The 10,451-nt window shown below is 39.5% G+C and overlaps 2 long non-coding RNA genes across 2 annotated transcripts; one reads left to right on the forward strand and one right to left on the reverse strand.

Annotated features, from left to right (window-relative positions):
- Positions 1-4,475: 4,475 nt before the first annotated feature.
- LOC141920665 (uncharacterized) lies at positions 4,476-8,714 on the reverse strand. The gene is made up of 2 exons (XR_012622413.1): positions 8,580-8,714; positions 4,476-6,842 (listed from the first exon to the last, which is right to left on the reverse strand). It is a non-coding gene; the product is annotated as an uncharacterized LOC141920665 (long non-coding RNA).
- Positions 6,965-8,858, forward strand: LOC141920664 (uncharacterized). The gene is made up of 2 exons (XR_012622412.1): positions 6,965-7,289; positions 8,638-8,858. It is a non-coding gene; the product is annotated as an uncharacterized LOC141920664 (long non-coding RNA).
- The last annotated feature ends 1,593 nt before the right edge of the window (positions 8,859-10,451 follow it).

The raw sequence follows: 10,451 nt of genomic DNA on the forward strand, positions 1-10,451 counted from the left end.
ACAATACCTTTCCTGTGTGAGGAGCAAAACAATAAGGCCCAGACATGTTGCTTCTGGAAACACTTGCTTATAGGCAAAATTTTTACACGTTGAATGTGCTGAAATGATAAACTAGATTTTAACTGCATTGTGTAGATTTCAAATAAAAAGCACTTTCCAGAATTGCAGAGAAAGCTCGTAGCTGGCTTTAATAAGTAAAATTTTTATTACAAAATTTTTGAAGTGGTTATATTACATGTATATAATAAATGGGGGTTTATATTACAAATGCCATAATTATAAATTATATAATTGTGCATAACCGATAGTTATTAATTCTATATTAATTATATATTGTGGGTTATGTGCAATGTATAGCCGACCTAATTATATAAATTTGCACTTATAAATGTCTTATGTATTTACAAACACAGTTTCTTACATGTTTATAAACCTGTAATCTCTGATTTGCTTAGCATCATTTGTTAACTACCCAGTTAAAGACGACTTCTCTCTGGTGTATGACTCAGCTCCTCCCTGGCCCTTTGGGAGCTGTGATACCTTGTCCGTTTGCACGCACATGTGTTGGGGTTTAACCCCAGCCAGCAGGCAAACACCACGCAGCCACTCGCTCACCCTCCCCAACCCCAGGGGATGGGGGAGAGAATTGGAGGAGTAAAGGTATGTAGACTCGTAGGTTGAGATAAAAACAAGTTAATAATTGAAATAAAATAAAATTAAAATAATAATGTTAATAGTAATAGTAAAAATAGAAAATACAAACAGGTAATGCACAATGTGATCGCTCACACCCGCTGCCTGCTGCCCTGCCCATTCCCAGCTAGCGACTCCAGGGAAGAGAGAATCCTGAAACCACCATCCTGGAAGCGAGAGTGAGCAACCTGATCAACCCTCATCTACATGCTGAGTATGACATTGTATGATAGGGAATATTTCATTGGCCAATTTGGGTCTGTTGCTCTGGCTGTGCTCTCTCCCAGCTTCTTGCACACCTGTGCACTAGCAGGACATGGGAAGTTGAAAAGACCTTGATTTCTTAGCAACAACTAAAAACATCAGTACATTATCAACATTCTTCTCATATCAAATCCTGTACTGAATCCAAAACATAGCACTATTCTAACTACTAAGAAGGGAAAAAAAAAAAAAAAAAAAGCAAGCTCTATCCCTGCCGAAACCAGGATAACATGAAAAGCAGTATTGCAAAGTCAAAACAGAGCAGTGTGGTGCATGTGCCAGCTCTACTGTGCTAATAAAAATAAGGTAAAAGAAATAGGGTAAGTAAGCACACATCTCTAAACCCTAGCAGGGCTCTCATTTTGCAAAGGAAAGTTAGTGGAAATCACTGGTGCTGATTTATTGAGAACTGGGGAGTGAGGAGGGAAGCAAACCAGAAGCTGGGCTCCTTTTGCAGTTAAATGTTAATGTTCACTCCTTGTGCCTGCTCTGGCAAGGAAAGGAAGGTTTAGACATGTTCAGTTAATGAACAAAGCAACCAAATAAATACAAAGAGCCCAAACAAATTAGTATTCCACATTTTTCTTGGTCTTCTGAGAGGCTGTATACAGTAACCAGGGGATAGACTGGGGTGTGGGGAGGGTCTCAGTGTTTAGAAAAGCGGAAATTCCCCTCTCCCAGTGAAGGAAACATGCTGTGCTTGAGAAGGCTCAAGAAGCAGTTGGCAGCTGTGTGCAGGAAGAGGAAATCATCTCATCTTGAATTTGAAAGCAAAACTCCATTTCAAGTGAACACTAGAGCAGCAGAGTCACTGGCAAAATTTACAGCTTGGGTGACCTATACAGTTTCTTCACTGAAATGTAAATATGTTGGTAAGAAAGCATTTAGAGAAAGGCCTTTCCCTGACATTTTCTTCTGAAACAACACAAGAAGCCTCCCCAGATTTTGTGCATTTATGAAATAGACCTTTTTAAAGTGAGGGCTGCAGAGAGAAGGTGGAACTCTGAGTGAGGCTGGTTCAATAGCTGTCTGCAAACCAGCTTTACTCGCCTGAACATTGTCAGGTATTTCTGGATACCTTGAATAAGAAAGTTTTTGCCATCCCACCCTACTCCAAGACTTTTTGAGCCACTGAGACCGTTGAAAAATATATTTTCATGTCAGCTGATGCTGGTTTGTGCTCTTCTGTTTGCACAGAAAGAAAAATCTTTCCTTCAAACTTGAAAATGCTTTAAAACCTCGGCTTTGAAGCAAGGCTTGAGGACACAGTGGTGATCTGATTTCTGTTTAGCATTGCCTAGAGCCTACCTGCTTCAGCCTGCAAAAGCAGCCCTGGCTTTTTGGCCATCAGTAGCTGCTCTGTGACTCCACCTGGGTTTTATTTTTTTCTCCCTCTTTCAGATGACAGCCCATGCGGTGTCTCAGCACCAAAGAGGCAGGTGAACACGGGGCAGTTGCTGCACCTCCACGGAGCCTGAACTCAACTAGCCCAGGAAATTGCTTTGCAGTCAGCAGCCCTGCACCATCACAGCTTCATCAAGAGGCCAGCACAATGTCAGTGAAGGTTGCAGCTGGAGTAAACGTGCTCCAAGTAATGTTTTTCTATTTAGCAGAGAGGAAAGGAACAGAGAAGTAAGAAAGCAAATTGGGTATTTTTTAGATTGTGATGTGTTTTTCACACTCGGTTCCCCAGTCGCCTTTGCACTGCGAGGTCCTCCTGCCACGTGCTGTGTGCTTTCATCAGGACTCTGGGTGTATGAGTAAAACCAGTGCTTTACAGGAATAACCTCTGAGCTACACAAGACCTTCATCTTAGAGAAACAAAGCGAGAAAAAGGGAAAACAAGTCCAGCGCAGCCCAGTTTTACACACTGCTAAGATCTGTGGGTCTTCCAGCATGTGGGCTTGGGCACCACCGTGGCTCTGGCCATTGTAGCAGGAGGGATCCATCCAGACCAGGTCAGCCAGAGTCATTTTGAATGGAAAGCATGCTTTAAAAGTAAATAAACTGAGTTATGTTGCCTGTTGACATAAATGCAAAACACGGAGGAGCAGGAAGCATCTTTGCTTTTGTGCACAGGAGGGTGCTTTCAGGTCAGGTTATCGCTGAGGTGCATTTCTGGCCAGTGAAGCTTGTTCTGGCAGTGAGACTGCCCTACTTGGTGGGGGGAAGCAATTTCATGCAGTTCAACATCAGGTACCCACGTCTTTGGGTTTTTTTGTATTTAACAGTGTATTTAACAATAATAAATCTTAAACCAGAATCCTGACACCTACAGCCCATGAAAATGCCAGCAGTCTACTCCTAGCCTTAAAAACCTCCTCAAAGCTCTCTGGGACTGGTCAGCTCTACGCAGGCTGGGAAAAATATTTGTGAGCTGCCCAAATTGCCCTACCGGGACTCCGAGCCAATGTACTGATGTCTGCGGCAACACGAGCTTTCTTTGAGAACAAAGTGTAGTTTCCTTTTGTGCGTTGAACAAATAAACATTGTGTGGGAATTGGTCAATACAGATATACTTTTTTTTTTAAAAAAAAAAGTATCCAAGTCACTTGTTTCAGAACACTGACCCGTTTATTGCTTGGGAATGCCTGTGACTTCTATCTGAAACTTCAAAATTAGAGGTATCCACGGCGGGCACAGATGACTATTGAAATAGCGCCAGGGATGCTTCTGCATGTAAAATTTAGCACAGAAGAAGTGTCTGAAAACTGGCAGTCTGCCTAGTGCCAGAATTAATTATGAATTCGGTTTTTAGTATAGTTTAGGCTAGAAACCATCCCAATTATCCTTTCTCCTTTAATTGAATTTGAAGTCTGCCATTAACCTCTGCTTCCCGTAACTCATGTTTTGGGCTCAGCTTGTCCTGCCTGGCAAATGGGAGAACTGGAGAGAAACGGGGGAGAGAGGCAGAGAAAAAGAGAAGACTCTGAAGTATGCAACGGTCTTTGCCACTTATCTGTCTCCAGGTACTGGGTCCCTGAAATTTTTCGCGTTAATATTGTCTTTCAGCTCTTCTGTTCCAGCTGTTCCTGCTTAACCAAGAATTTGGTTAAGTATTATATGAATTTGGTTTTGTATTATAAATGGTCCACATATAAAATGATGGCCCGAGTATAGATAGACTTTAAAATGTAGGGAAAGAAAGCAAGAGACTTGTGGAAACGAGGGAGGTGTAGGCTTGTATATGCAAATTCTGCCCTGAAGCGTTCGGATTCATTTACTGAAATTGCTTCTAATGAAACTAACTTTACATGGATACTTTTTGTAACAAGAATTTAAAAAGTTGAGCACTGAACAATGCCTAGGAAAGATCACACATACACGTTGAAGCTCTGCTCTAATACTTATTGCCAATCCTTCTGAAAATGCATAATTTGATGCATGTATGCTAGTTTGGTTTTAGAAATAATTTCTAAAGAAAGAATGCCAGATCTGAATGAATTTTCCATTTCTTTTGTTTGTTTCTTGCCAGCATCTGTTTAAACCCTCCATCTTCATAAAACACAGTGGAAAAATTGAGTACATGTATATATTTTAAAATGTTAGTAGAAATACAACCGTTGAAGTTCAAAGAGATAATTAACATTTAAATTACTGTATTTTGAAAAAAACACACAAAAAACCAGGACTAGTTGAGCAGGTTTAATCAGAGAAGAAGTCAATTTAATTGAGAGTAGATATGCAGCAATACCAGCTCCTAAAGCCAAGCTCATCTTTTGCGAGATGTATCAAGCTGATTTCTTCACTGCTTCTGGTTTGGGCCTGCATATTTCAGTAATTAGATTTTTTTTTTTCTACATTAAGATGATGAGAGGTGTGATGATAGCAGTAGCACCGCATAACAAGAGACTGAATATGAGTGCCATGTTAAGTAAAATAATTTCTTTGGTGTCTGTACTATGGTAAGAAATCCATCATATCCCAGTGTTAGAAATATTTGTCTAAATTTACCCAAATTATTTTCCTTAAATATCCCCCCTGGAAGTACAGTGCTTTCCCTTTTTTAAATTCAATTAAAAACATTACAGTGAATTTTTGATACAATTTTGAAAACTGGCCGTGGGCGTGATATTCCAGCCTGATGTAGGGCCTCGGGGGCTGCTGGCCTGGCCCAATCTGCAGCGGTGCTGCTGAGCCCTGTCTGGCTGAGCACCAGCAGCGTGTGGCCCCCTTCAGCTTGTATTACAAAGCCTCTTAAATAGTAGTTCCAGCTGCTGCAGGGGGTTGTGCATATGCCAGCCACAGGCATAAAAATCATCAACTGGTTGCAAAAACAAGGCTGGAGAGCTAACATTTTTGTTCACTCTTTATACATATAAATGTATTTTTTTAATATATATGTATATATACACACACGTGTATACATGTGTACTTGTTTGGGTTGTCACTCCAAAGCCTTAGGGTTCCCAAGGGCTTTGTTTGGGGTTTTTTCCCAGGTACCAGAGTGCCTTCATGATTTAGGGACGTAACATTGTTACTGTGCTACACATGGGGATGGGGCCAAGTTTCTCCCTTCATCCAGGGCAGGTTGTCACCCAGGAACCAGGGGGAAGGTATGTTCTGTCCCCTGTATGATCATCCTGAAGAGATCCCAGATGGCCACAGTGTCAGCTGATGTCACTCTCTGCTCTATAACCTCCTTCTGAAGACTGGAAGATACTGGTTCAAAAGCCAGAAGTCACCTGTGAAACTGCCTGTGAGTCAGGGGGTGCCTGGGAGGCAGGAGTGGCTTTTCTTTGTATTTTAAAGTAGTAAAGTTTTCTATTTTTCTCTAGAATTAAAACCACTTTCTGATTAAACATTTATAATTCTTTAAGGCACATACTTCTGACACGTCTTACAAATACTTGGAAATTCTGTAGCCTGTGTTTTCCACAAGCCTTCAGAAAATTACTCTTTCAAGGGATTACTGCTGGATTAATTTAACAATCATGCTGCAAAAATGGGAAGGTAAGCGGCCCAGCAGAAGATACAGTAGCCAAAACTCTTATCTCAAGACCCATTGCTTGGAGAATTGCAGCAACTTCCCTTAGTCAATAATGAGTCTTATTTATAAGTTCACATACAATACAGAAAGGAAGCTTGTTGCACTATTGTGGAGATCAAAGTGTCAATGTTTTTTTCTCCTTCTCCTGTTTAGAAAGCTGAAGTCAGTTTGCATGTATCTGTATCCCTCTCATTGCTGAGCCCAGCACGGTTGATAGCTCTGGGCATTTTTTTAAAGCTGTTTCTAAAGATAAACATTTTGCAAAAATTCCCAGAATGCAAGTGCCCAACTTAATTTACCCAGAGCTGTACTGTTTGTTAGCAGGCTGTTTCTTTATAGCGGGTTTTAAGTTCCAATTCAGTGTGTCATACATTAATAAATAATGAGGAAACTTCTTCCATGGTCAAGGGTGGAATCCCTGCCTTACTGAGGTCCGTACAAACAAAACCTCTATTGATTTAGCTCAATAACATTTAGAGGTTAATCCCAAATCTCCTGCTCCTTTTTTAAGAACCATTCTATCACTGAAAATATATGAATAAGATTACATATACTAATCAAAACAATCCCCACAGGTGCCTGAGCACACTCACATTCTTTAATCTTCACAGCAGCTTTAAAAAGTGGATTGTCCTTAGTTTTTCAGTGGCAGTTTGAGAAGCAGAGAGGGGATGGTTTTTGTCAATGTGCAGAATTCAGTCTGTCTTTTCTCCCAGGTTATGCTTTGTGAGCTCAAATAGACAACGCATGTGTTATCACCATCTACTTGGCTACAGCAGGTAACTGGTTGGCTGCCTGTGTCACGAAGACAGCTGCCAGCCAGGAGATTTCTTCTCATGCAAACGGCAGAGGTATTTTCACTAGGCAGGCGAGGATGCTTTGATCAGGGATGATGCTAGAGAGAAGGAGAAAGAGAGAGCATATAGTGTTTGTATATATTATAGTCTATATAGTATATGCATATAGTACACATATATATGGCTTTTTTAAACAGACTATAAAAAGTCCCACCTTACTATGGGTGTTTCCTTTCACAGAAGCAAAGGGCTAATCGGGAGAGGAAATAGACGCCGATTACCCCACCCACCTCCGAAGCCTCTGCTAAAGCCATTTATCATAACGTTTCTCAACCTTCTTGGGTTGGCAACTTTACAGGAGGACTCGTTTTTGCAACCTCTTTACGGCATCTACAAAAAAATAATGGTAAAATAACCCCAAAGTAACAATAATACCTGTCTTAAGCACGGAGATGGCTAGGTGTGGTACGGATACATGGGAGCTCCCCGGACAGCCAGGCTGTTACGTCTAGTTGTGGGACTGAAAAAGATCAGCCAGAACTGTTGTAAGTATTTCAGAGCTAAACCAGTTCAGGGGAGTTCGTGGTCAGCTCTTATGCCTGCAATGTGTTAAGGTTGTACTTCCTGAATATCAGAAATATTTGTGTACTTTTCCCTTAATGCTGCATAAATGGTTTCGTGAATTTAAAGTGGGTTTAATTCTGTGAAAGATAGGTACTGGTATCAGAATTGTCTTTTTTAATATTTATATTTTAAAAAATCAACATTTGCATCTTATTACATTAAAAGAGATAAGTAGATGGACAGAAACTGTGTAAAAATGACTGTAAGAACTTTATTTGCCTGGTCAATGAAAGTTTAGTTAATTTTTTGGTGTTTAAACTCTATTGGAATGAGAAGACTTCTGAGATGGGATTTATTTTACTTGTCAGCCACAAACATTTTCATGTCAAATGAAAAATCAGAAGGGAAAAAATGCAAGATAGACATTGACCATTCGAACATTCTTATGTAACAATGAAAAATAAAGGTCAAAGAATTTATAGTAAAATTTAATGTTTCAGGAAGTGTTTACAGATCATTAATTAAAAGAAGACAGGTTGGATATAACCTGAATTCAGTTCCATAGACTTACCTGAGGGCTCTACTGAGACCTGAGTTTTCATATGGCATTGAGAAAGCACAGTTACGAGTCTCCAGATGTCTTAGCTTAAACATCCGTACACACAGGAATACCAGTAATTCATAGTATCACAGGCAGCAATAACCTGATTAATAACAGTTCAGGGGACTCAAAGGTCACCAATTCTGAACTGTAAGTATTTTTAAAAATAGCTTTTATTAAATTAAAGATAACTCAGTATCTTGGGATGCTAAATTCAGTGCCTCTTAGAGGGGTTCATCATTTGGAGAGAGGTCCTTTGTAAATCCAACTTGTTCTCCCAAGGCCAGTCAGAAGAACTGAACTTCCAGGGACTACTTAAGTATATAACACCGTGAAAGTAAGCATAGCCTATAGAGGCCTTCCTAGCTGCTAATTAGAGCTATTTGAGACTTCATTCCTGCAGGAAATCTCAAATTCCACTTTGACAATACTCAGATTTTACAGACTATTATTCAGATTAAATTTCTACATAGACAACTATTTTATATTTTCTCTTAAATTCAAGCACTTTTTACTGGTAAGTGTGTGTCCTCAGGAGGCTTGAGAATCATAACTTACATCTGAAGCAATTTTTCCTGGCCCTTGCTGGAAAAGAGTAAAATAATCCCATTTTTTGTTATGAGTATTGTTTTCCACCGTTTTCCTGAGTCTTGTCACAATTAACACCCACCTCCCAGTGCTTTTTGAATGGTTTCTTCCCAAACCTCTGCCCTTCTTTCTACCTCCAGGTGAAGAGTATTTCAGAGACAGCAGTTGGAAGAGAAGAGGTGGCAGGCAGCCTCGGTGAGACCAGCTCCAGCACCAGATCCCTCTTAAACTTCTTACTGAAATCAGAAGGAGAATTGAGGGTTTAATTTTGAAGGATCAACATCTTACCGGGACACAGCTGTTGTAGTGTTCTCGGGTAGATGTGATATTGTAGTGCCTAATACTTACTGTTAAAATGAAAGCCTGGAGAATTTCTTCTCAGTTTTATATTGTGGGATTGAGATGCTTTATGTGTAGACTGGCAAATTTCTCTGCTTCTGAGTCCTTTATACAGACACTGACAACCTAACCTGCAGCAGTGCACAGGTAATATAATTTTGATGGTGACGGTCTGACTGGATTTCAGATTTGTCCCATTTAATATTTGAACTGTGATGGTTCCATAACTATTTCCGAAATAATCTCTCAAATGTATACCAATTATCAACAGGTTCACTGGCAGAACTGCAATGAACAGTTCTTAATGGCCCAATAGCTTTCCAGTCCAGGTTCAGTAAACAACTCCAAAACCAAGCCATTACTCCGAAGGCATGTTTAATCTCTAAATGAGATTACAACTGAAAACCTTCATATTTAATCATATTAATTGTAGGCTGCTGTTGCCAACAGAATGAAGCACGCTCATTCCAAGCATTAGTTTCTGTAATTAAGACATCTACTGAAAACAGTTCTTAACATTATAATTGTAAACTGTGCAGTAGTAATAAAGAAAAATCTTATCTGGAAGCAAAAACATTCATTATCTGAAGCCAGAAATGAAGCTTCAGTTGCATTCTTTTGCATAGTAAGTTATCAAATGTCTTTCAGATAAAAGCTGATTGCCTTAACACAACTAAAGTACAAATTTATTCTGACTGCATTTATTTACATCTATGCTTAAACATGACTCTGGTTTGACTGAGTAACTTTTAATCCCATTTAGACATCTCTTACTGCATCAGGTAGTGAAAAATATAATGAATGCATGAAGAAAATACAACCTGATCTATTTGGTATAAAAAAGGGGGGGGGGGAGGGATACAAAGTAAAATAAAAAAAAGCATGTGGGAAAAAGTTCAAGGCCAAACTAGGCAGAATAAATAGTAAACTATATTTTTTTAAATAATTCACATATGAAGGCCCATTTCCTGCATTCACCTAGGTAAGAAGGTTGCCATACTCTTAATTCAAACATTATAGCTAGAAACTTTTTTTAAAAAAATTAACTCACAAATCTGTGAGCAAATAAATAACAGTAAATCTCAGACAAGTTAAGCCCATGGTTACCATAGGCCCTATTTATGTGTGTTCAGTTTTGGCTGTGGTTTTGGGGTATTTTGTTGTTTTGTGCTGTTGTTGTTACCGGGTTTTTTTTAATCTGAGATTTTTGCTGTGTCTGTGTGGTATTGCCAGTCTTCTGTATTGGAAAATGGTGGTCATGTCCTTCAGGAATTTTCCTTGACTTGGGAAGCTTTATTAGTCTGGAATGTGAACTTCTCAGCCTGTGTCAGAATTTAGAGTTTGGGAGGTCAATAAAGATTGTACAAACACAAACAGGTCCGTATTTCATGCTTAAAGGACTTAGTATTTTTTAAGATCCAAACACTTGAAACAACTTGTTTTACATTAAAACTCACTGCACATGACGTTAACTTTTTCACAACCTGTTTTTCTTCTGCTTGCTGAAGTATTGCTTAGACTTCCTGATTTCAAAACCTGCCAGGAACTTGAATGGCCTTTCTGGAAAAGTTGCTTCAAAAGGACAGTGGTAACCACACACCGCTGCTTTTTTTGC

This window comes from Strix aluco, chromosome 3, assembly GCF_031877795.1.
Source record: "Strix aluco isolate bStrAlu1 chromosome 3, bStrAlu1.hap1, whole genome shotgun sequence".
Lineage (NCBI taxonomy): Eukaryota > Metazoa > Chordata > Aves > Strigiformes > Strigidae > Strix > Strix aluco.